This window comes from Bison bison, unplaced genomic scaffold, assembly GCF_000754665.1.
Source record: "Bison bison bison isolate TAMUID 2011002044 unplaced genomic scaffold, Bison_UMD1.0 scf7180017864308, whole genome shotgun sequence".
Classification (NCBI taxonomy): domain Eukaryota; kingdom Metazoa; phylum Chordata; class Mammalia; order Artiodactyla; family Bovidae; genus Bison; species Bison bison.
The window spans coordinates 570,921-579,007 of NW_011494880.1; positions in this window are offsets into that span (position 1 = coordinate 570,921).

The following is an 8,087-nucleotide window of genomic DNA, read 5'->3' on the forward strand; positions in this document are numbered from 1 at the left end:
TTATGTTTAAGTCTTTGATACATTTTGAATTAATTTTTGTGAAAGGTGTAAAATATGGCTCTCCACTATTTTTGCTTTTGTTTATCTATTTTTCTTAGAAGAGAAAAAAACAGATGAATATTTCCCCATTGGTTGTTCTTGCCTTCATTGTCAGTTATTAGTTGACTATAAATGCAAAGTTTTAATTCTGGACCCTGCATAGTCTTCTGCTATTCTATTTATTCATATTTAGGCCAATACCATATTGTTTTAAATATCACAACTTTGAAGTATAATTTGAAATTGGGAGGTGTAATGCTTTTGCTTTTGTTAGTGTGGATATTTTAGCAATATTAATTCTTGTGATCTGTGAAAACAGGATATTTTCCCATTCATTTGTGTTTTCTTCTATTTCCTTCAACAAAGTTTTGCGGTTGTAATATGCCAATTTTTCACTTCATTGGTTAAATTTATATCTATTATTTTCTTACTTTTTATGCAATCATAAATGAAATTTTTTTCAGATGTTTTATTATTAGTATAGTGAAATTCAACTCATTTCTGTATGTTGATTTTGGCATGGCATACATATATGCCTGGTTCTCAGTCACTCAGTTGTGTCTAACTCTTTGCAATCCTACAGACTGTATACCACGAGGATCCTCTATCCATAGGATTTTCCAGGCAAGAATACTGGAGTGGGTTGCCATTTCCTACTCCAGGGGATCTTCCTGACCCAAGATGCATCTCCTGAATCTTCTGCATTGGCAGGCAGATTCTTTACCACTGAGCCACCTGGGAAGCATGTCGATTTTATATCTTATCGAATTTACTTTACTTCATCAGGTTTGGGGTTGAATCTCTGGGATTTTGTTGTTGTTGCTCAGTCACTAAGTTGTGTCTGACTCTTTGTGACCTCCTGAATTGCAGCGCACCAGGATCCCCTATCTTCCACTATTTCTTGGAGTTTGTTCAAATTCATGCCCATTGAGTAGGTGATCAGATCAGATCAGTCACTCAGTTGTGTCTGACTCTTTGCGACCGCATGAATCGCAGCATGCCAGGACTCCCTGTCCATCACCAACTCCCGGAGTTCACTCAGGCTCACGTCCATCGAGTCAGTGATGCCATCCAGCCATCTCATCCTCTGTCGTCCCTTTTTCCTCCTGCCCCCAATCCCTCCCAGCATCAGAGTCTTTTCCAATGAGTCAACTCTTCACATGAGGTGGCCAAAGTATTGGACTTTCAGCTTTAGCATCATTCCTTCCACAGAAATCCCAGGGCTGATCTCCTTCAGAATGGGCTGGTTGGATCTCCTTGCAGTCCAAGGGACTCTCAAGAGTCTTCTCCAACACCACAGTTCAAAAGCATCAATTCTTTGGTGCTCAGTCTTCTTCACAGTCCAACTCTCACATCCATACATGACCACAGGAAAAACCATAACCTTGACTAGATGAACCTTTGTTGGCAAAGTAATGTCTCTGCTACTATATAATTATTTCATCCTCTGCCACTCTCTTCTCCTTTGCCTTCAATCTTTCCCAGCATCAGGGTCTTTTCCAACGAGTCAACTCTTCAGATCAGGTGGCCAAAGTATTGGTGTTTCAGCTTCAGCATCAGTCCTTTGAATAAATATTCAAGGTTGCACAAAAAATCATGTCATCTGCAAAAAATGACAATTTTATTTCTTTGTTTCTGATTTGAAAGTCTTTTCTTTGTCTTGCCTTGTTGGTCTATCTGGGACATCTAGTACTATGTTGAAATGAATGTGAGAGTGAACATCCTTGTCTTTTTCTTGTTCTTAGAGAAAAAAAAATTTCAAATTTTTACTATTGAGCATGTTAACTTTGGATTTGTCATATATAATCTTTATTATGCTGGAGTATGTTCCTTTTATATGCAATATGTACAGGATTTTTATCAGGAAAGGATGTAACATGTTGTCAAATGTTATTCTACAACTATTGATTTGATCATGTTATTTTGTCTTTCATTCTATCAAAAGCCTAACTACCTAAATGGAGAAGTGATATTTTCTCAGTCATGTCTGACTCTTTGTTATTACATGGATAGCAGTCCACCAGGCTCCTCTGACCATGGAATTCTCCAGGCAAGAACACTGGAGTGGGTAGCCATTCTATTCTCCAGGGGATCTTCCCATTCCAGAGACTGAATCTGGGTCTCCTACATTGCAGGTGGATTCTTTACTGTCTTAGCTGCCAGGTAAACCAATGCACTGCATTTATTGATTTGGGTATGTTGCATCTCAAGGATAAATTCCACTTAGTCATTGTATATAATTCTTTTAGTGTGTTCTGGAATTTGGCTTCTTGATATTTGGATGAGAATTTTTGCATCTATATTTATTCTGAATATTGGCTTATAGCTTTCTTTACTTTAAAGTGTCATTATCTATTTTGTGTCAAAGTAATATTGGTCTTGTAAATTGAGTTTGGAAGTGTTCCCTCTCTCCTCTTTAACTTTTTTGGAATTATGAAGGACTTGCATTAATTATTTTTAAATATTTCATAAAACTCATTAGTGAAGGCATCTGATCCTAAGGTTTTCTGTGTTGGCAAATTTTTGATTACTGAGTCAGTCTCTTTACTCATTATGACTGTTCAGATTTTCTATTCCTTCTGATTCAGTTTGTGTGTTAGATTGTGTGTTTCTTGGAATTTTTCCTTTTCTTCTTGGTGTGTAATTTGTTGGCATATAATTCTATACAGTAGTTTCTTATGACACTATGTATTTCTATTGTATCAGTTGTAATGTCTCCTCTTTCATTTCTGATTTTATTTATATAAGTCCTCTTCTTTCCTTTGTTAGTCTAGCTATGGATTGCCATTTTTGTTTATCTTTGTGAAAAGAGAGAGAAACACAAATACTGTATGATATTGTTTGTATGTGGAACCTAAAAAAGTCAGACTTGCAAAAATAAGAAGTAATATGGTGGTGACCAGAATCTGAGGACTGGGAGAATAAATGAGGCTTCTAAGGATACAAACTTGCATGTCATTGTGAAGAAATCGTAGAGAGCTAAGGTATAATAAAATAGTGAGTATAGACAACAATATTGTATTATAATTATCAAGGGTGCTATCAAACTAAATCTTGATTATTCCATCCACAAAAAAAGAAATGATAATTATGTGACAGAATAGAGGTGAAAACTATCATTAAAATGGAAGGGCTTCCCTGGTGGCTTAGATGGTAAAGAATCTGCCTGCAATGCAGGACACCTGGGTTTGATCCCTGGGTTGGGAAGATCCTTTGGAGAAGGGCATGGCAACCCATTCCAGTATTCTTGCCTATAGAATTCCATAGACAGGCCATGGGGTCACAAACAGTCAGACACGACTGAGAGACTAAAGCAGCAAGAGCAACTACAATATTTAAATGTATCAAATCAATCCGTTATACCACTTAAATAATGTTTTATGTTAAACATATATCATCCTTCAAAAAAAAAAGTATATGAATTTTAAACTGAGAAGATCTCTAGATGGAGAGTATATCTTATTTTATTTTTATAATTTTTCATACTTTGCATGTTTTGTTGCCCTGAGCTCAAATTATTTTCATAAAGATGTCAGTGAATGAGAATAACCAATCTATATCAGTGATTTTTTTAAACCTTTCTGTGGTGTATGAATAATTTTTTATCAGAAGATAATTGTTTTATAATGTTGTGTTTATTTCTGCCATACAACCAGTGTGAATCAGCCATAAGTATGCATATATTTCCTCTCCCTTGAACCTTTCTCCCCCCTCATCCCACCCCTCTAGGTCCTCACAGAGCACTAGGCTGAGCTCCCTGTGTTATACAGAAAATTCCCACTAGCTATCTATTTTATACATGTACTTGGTGCTCAGTCACTCAGTTGTGTTCAACTTCTTGCAACCCCATGGACTATATAGCCCACCAGGCTCCTCTGTTCATAGGATTTTCCAGGAAAGAATACCAGAGTGAATTGCTGCCAGGAGCCACCACGGGAGATCCCACCCATGACAAAGGTCATGCAGAGAGAACCTGACAGGCAAAGGCAGATCAGGCCTCAAGGGATTCCCTGAATCTGCTCGAGCATGTACCCCCAAACCAGAATCTGTCTGTCTTACTATTTTGTGGCTTTCACCAACTCTTCTGACATTAACAGGGGGCTATCCCCGACCACCTTTCTCTGGAAAAAGCCAACTTATGGCTTTAGTTAATAAGTCTCCTGGGCATGATAGGAGTGTTTCAATTCAAACCCCTCTGATGGCTTTCTAGCTTGCCTGACAGGTTTATCCAGACTCTTGCAGCTACGCATGTGATTGTTCACAGCCTCCCAACCGTGAGAGACATGGGAAGCCTAAAACATTCTAAAAATATAGAGCCTTTCGAAGAGTTAAAAACTATTAGAGTAGTGCTGGTGTAAGATTTCATTGTTGAGCCAATGCTTGCTGCCAAGTTCCCATATCCCTTATCCATTGTGCACCTGGGAGTGCAGTAGTTAATATAGTTGGAATGTAATAAAAACAAGTAGTAGACTTGAAATTAACCACATCAGACCTTTGAGCTAATTGGTTCTTTCTTTGTTGTAACTCACTGTACCTTTGCTCCGTGAGAATGTAACTCTGTTTATCACTTTCTGAGGCTGACATAGATTAGAAATGTAAAGAAAAAACACTTCAAGGGAAAATAAGTTTTCTGGTTGAGTAGCCTTTATCAAAAAAGGGTCATAAAATGTCCACAGGCCTCCAAGGCCAGAAGATAATATACACAACATTCTTTTTGGGAAAGGTATGCAGAAAAAATCCTGGTTTTGATAAAGACAAAACAGATGTAATGTTTGGGCTGACTCTGTATGACTTTGCATCTTTCATTTCCCTCTATGTACAAGTCAAGGTATAAAAGTTCCTTTTGAAAATAAAGTTATGGGCCTTGCTCACTGAAGCTTGGTCTCCCGTGTCATTCCTTTTTTCCTTTTCTCTTTTTCTCTCTCTGTTCTTCTTTCAGGATGACTCCTTGGGGCACAGGGGCTCTCTGAATTCACTTTTTTTCCTGGGCTTCTAAGACCCGATTGGGAAGGCGCCCTGCGTCTTCACCAGGTAGGGGGCGTCCTGCGTCCTCACCCCACTGAGAAGGCGCCTGCAGCCTCCGTGAACAGAGCAAGTTCCGTGCCAGGAGCTTTATTGGCTTTCTGTGTAAACCAAGGAAGATCAAGCCTCTTTCTCTCCCCTTTTTTTACTTTCCTTATCGCTGATGCCATCATCCTGAGGATACCCCTGGATCCTGCTGTGGCTGGACACCGGCAAATTGCCACTTCCTACTTCAGTGGGTCTTCCCAACCCAGGGATTGAACCCACGTCTCCTGCATCTCCTGCACTGGCAGGAGGATTCTTTACTACTGCCACCTGGGAAGCCTATTTTACACATGGTAAGCATATCTTTCCTTGCTACTCTCTCAATTCATCTTACCCTCTCTTTCCCCTGTATGTCCAAAATTTTTAAAGAAAGGATGCATTATCATAATATGATAAGGACGTGTCTTCCAGAGTAGAGATGAACTAGGTTTGAATAGCAAAATGATGAGACAAAATACTGAAGATAAGTAACTTTAAAGGCTGCTACAGGTAACTGGAAATACATACAATATCTGGATGTACTATGTGAGTCATAGGAAAGTTCAGTAAAGTTAATACTGAGATTGATATCATCAGGGTGAAATTATGCTTTGAAAAATATGCTATATTGTGTAGTCTGCAAGGTTAAAATTTGAGAAAATTCCTCTTTTACTTTTTCTGTTAAAAAAAAAGTCCTCAAGATAGTTTCATGACAATAAGTAGGATCAGAAAGTATACATTTTATGATGGAAGAGCAGGGTTATTATTTTACAGGGAGAAAAGAATAATATATTTAAAACAAAAAAGAAATTTAAAAGGTAAGAACATGGTTTTGACTAGATAATCAGAAAAAATTTTCCTCTTTATTATTATTATTATTTTGGTAATAGAGTACACTGAGCAATGTTGAATTGTTATAGTTGTTGAATTAGTATGTTATTTAATTAATATTATAGTATGTTGAATTATGATAGTGTAATTATTATAATGTAACAAAAATGTTACATTAGAAAATGTGAAGGACTACAAGACACAATAATTCTGAAACAATCACTGAAAAACTATTTTTTGTAGGGGAGTAAATTGAGCAATGTGGGCTTATTCTACTCTAGGAAGCAATAAAATTATTTTTAATTGGCAAGGATCTGGGACTACTGGATAGAATAATTCTGAAATAGTTTCAGGCAAACACAGCTTCACCAGGAGCTCTGATAAATTTGAAGTGAACTACATGAAAGGTGACCAGATCCCTGCTGCAGAAAGCCCTGGGGCACTGCTCCCACTGTTGGGCAGGTGCTGTCTGGGAAACTCAGTGAGGTGATGATGATGGTTCCTCACAGCAGTTATAACACATGTAACATCTTACTGTGAAATCAGTTATACAATATGAGGATAGGGCAAAGGGTGTCATATTTAAATAAACTCATTAATATGGTCATCACTGACTCAATGAACATGAGTTTGAGCAAATTCTGGGAGATGGTGAAGGACAGGGAAGCCTAGCATGCTGCAGTCCATGGGGTCAAAAAGAGTCAGACCTTACTGAAGTGAAGTAGCATGCATGCATACATTAAGAACAAAGTTAAAGTAGGAAACCACGAACCCTATGAACACTCATCTGCACACTTACAACTTTCTTGCAGTGTGTGAACTCCTCAAATGTTTTAAATTCTTTCTAAGTTGATTTATTTTTAGTAAGTCACCATGAAAAAAATCCATCTCAAATACTCATTACATTTAAAACTTCCCAAATTTTCTGTGCTAATATTTTAATCCAATTAGTGATAAAAAGGTAACACTTAGAATTTTCTTATTTACCCAATTACAACTATGTAGATAATACTTACTAAGAATGTGGGGTACATTCTTAGTTCTTTAGGTAGTGCTTGTTTTTGTCTTATTTAGAGGAATTGTAAAATCAGAAAGTAACTTGAGTAGCATAGATATAGACCTAGAGATTGTCATACTAAGTAAAGCCAGACAGAGAAAGATGGATTTCATATGACATTGCTTATTTGTGGGGTCTAAAAATAGAATATAAACGAGTTATTTACAAAACAGAAATAGAGTAACAGACGTTATAGATGTACAAAGCAAACTTATAGTTATCAGGCAGTAGGGCGAGGAAGGATAAATTGGAAGATTGAGATTGACAAATACACATCATTATATATAAAATAAATAACTAATAAGGACATACTGTATAGCAAAGGGAAGTCTATTCAATATTCTTATACTCTTATAATTGATTATATGGAAAAGAATCTAAAAAAGAGTGAAAATATGTATATGTGCTAACTGATTCACTTTGCTGTACATCTGAAGCTAACACAGAATTCTTAAATCAACTACATTCCAACAAAGGCTTTTTTTTTTTTTTTAAGCAATTGACTTGAAGAGACATGTTGCGATATTCCTATACAAATGCTAAATTTTATGAAGCCAGAAACATTTTTTTCCAAATCACTTCATGATTTTATTTTATTAATACTATTACTATGAATCAAGGCAAATTGGAAGTGGTCAAAAAAGAGATGGCAAGAGTGAATGTTGACATTCTAGGAATCAGCAAACTGAAATGGACTGGAATGGGTGAATTCAACTCAGATGACCATTATATCTACTACTGCAGGCAGGAATCCCTCAGAAGAAATGGAGTGGCCGTCATGGTCAACAAGAGAGTCCGAAATGCAGTACTTGGATGCAATTTCAAAAACGACAGAATGATCTCTGTTCGTTTCCAAGGCAAACCATTCAATATCACAGTAATCCAAGTCTATGCCCCAACCAGTAATGCTGAAGAAGCTGAAGTTGAACGGTTCTATGAAGACCTACAAGACCTTTTAGAACTAACACCCAAAAAGGATGTCCTTTTCATTATAGGGGACTGGAATGCAAAAGTAGGAAGTCAAGAAACACCTGGAGTAACAGGCAAATTTGGCCTTGGAATACGGAATGAAGCAGGGCAAAGACTAATAGAGTTTTGCAAGAAAATGCACTGG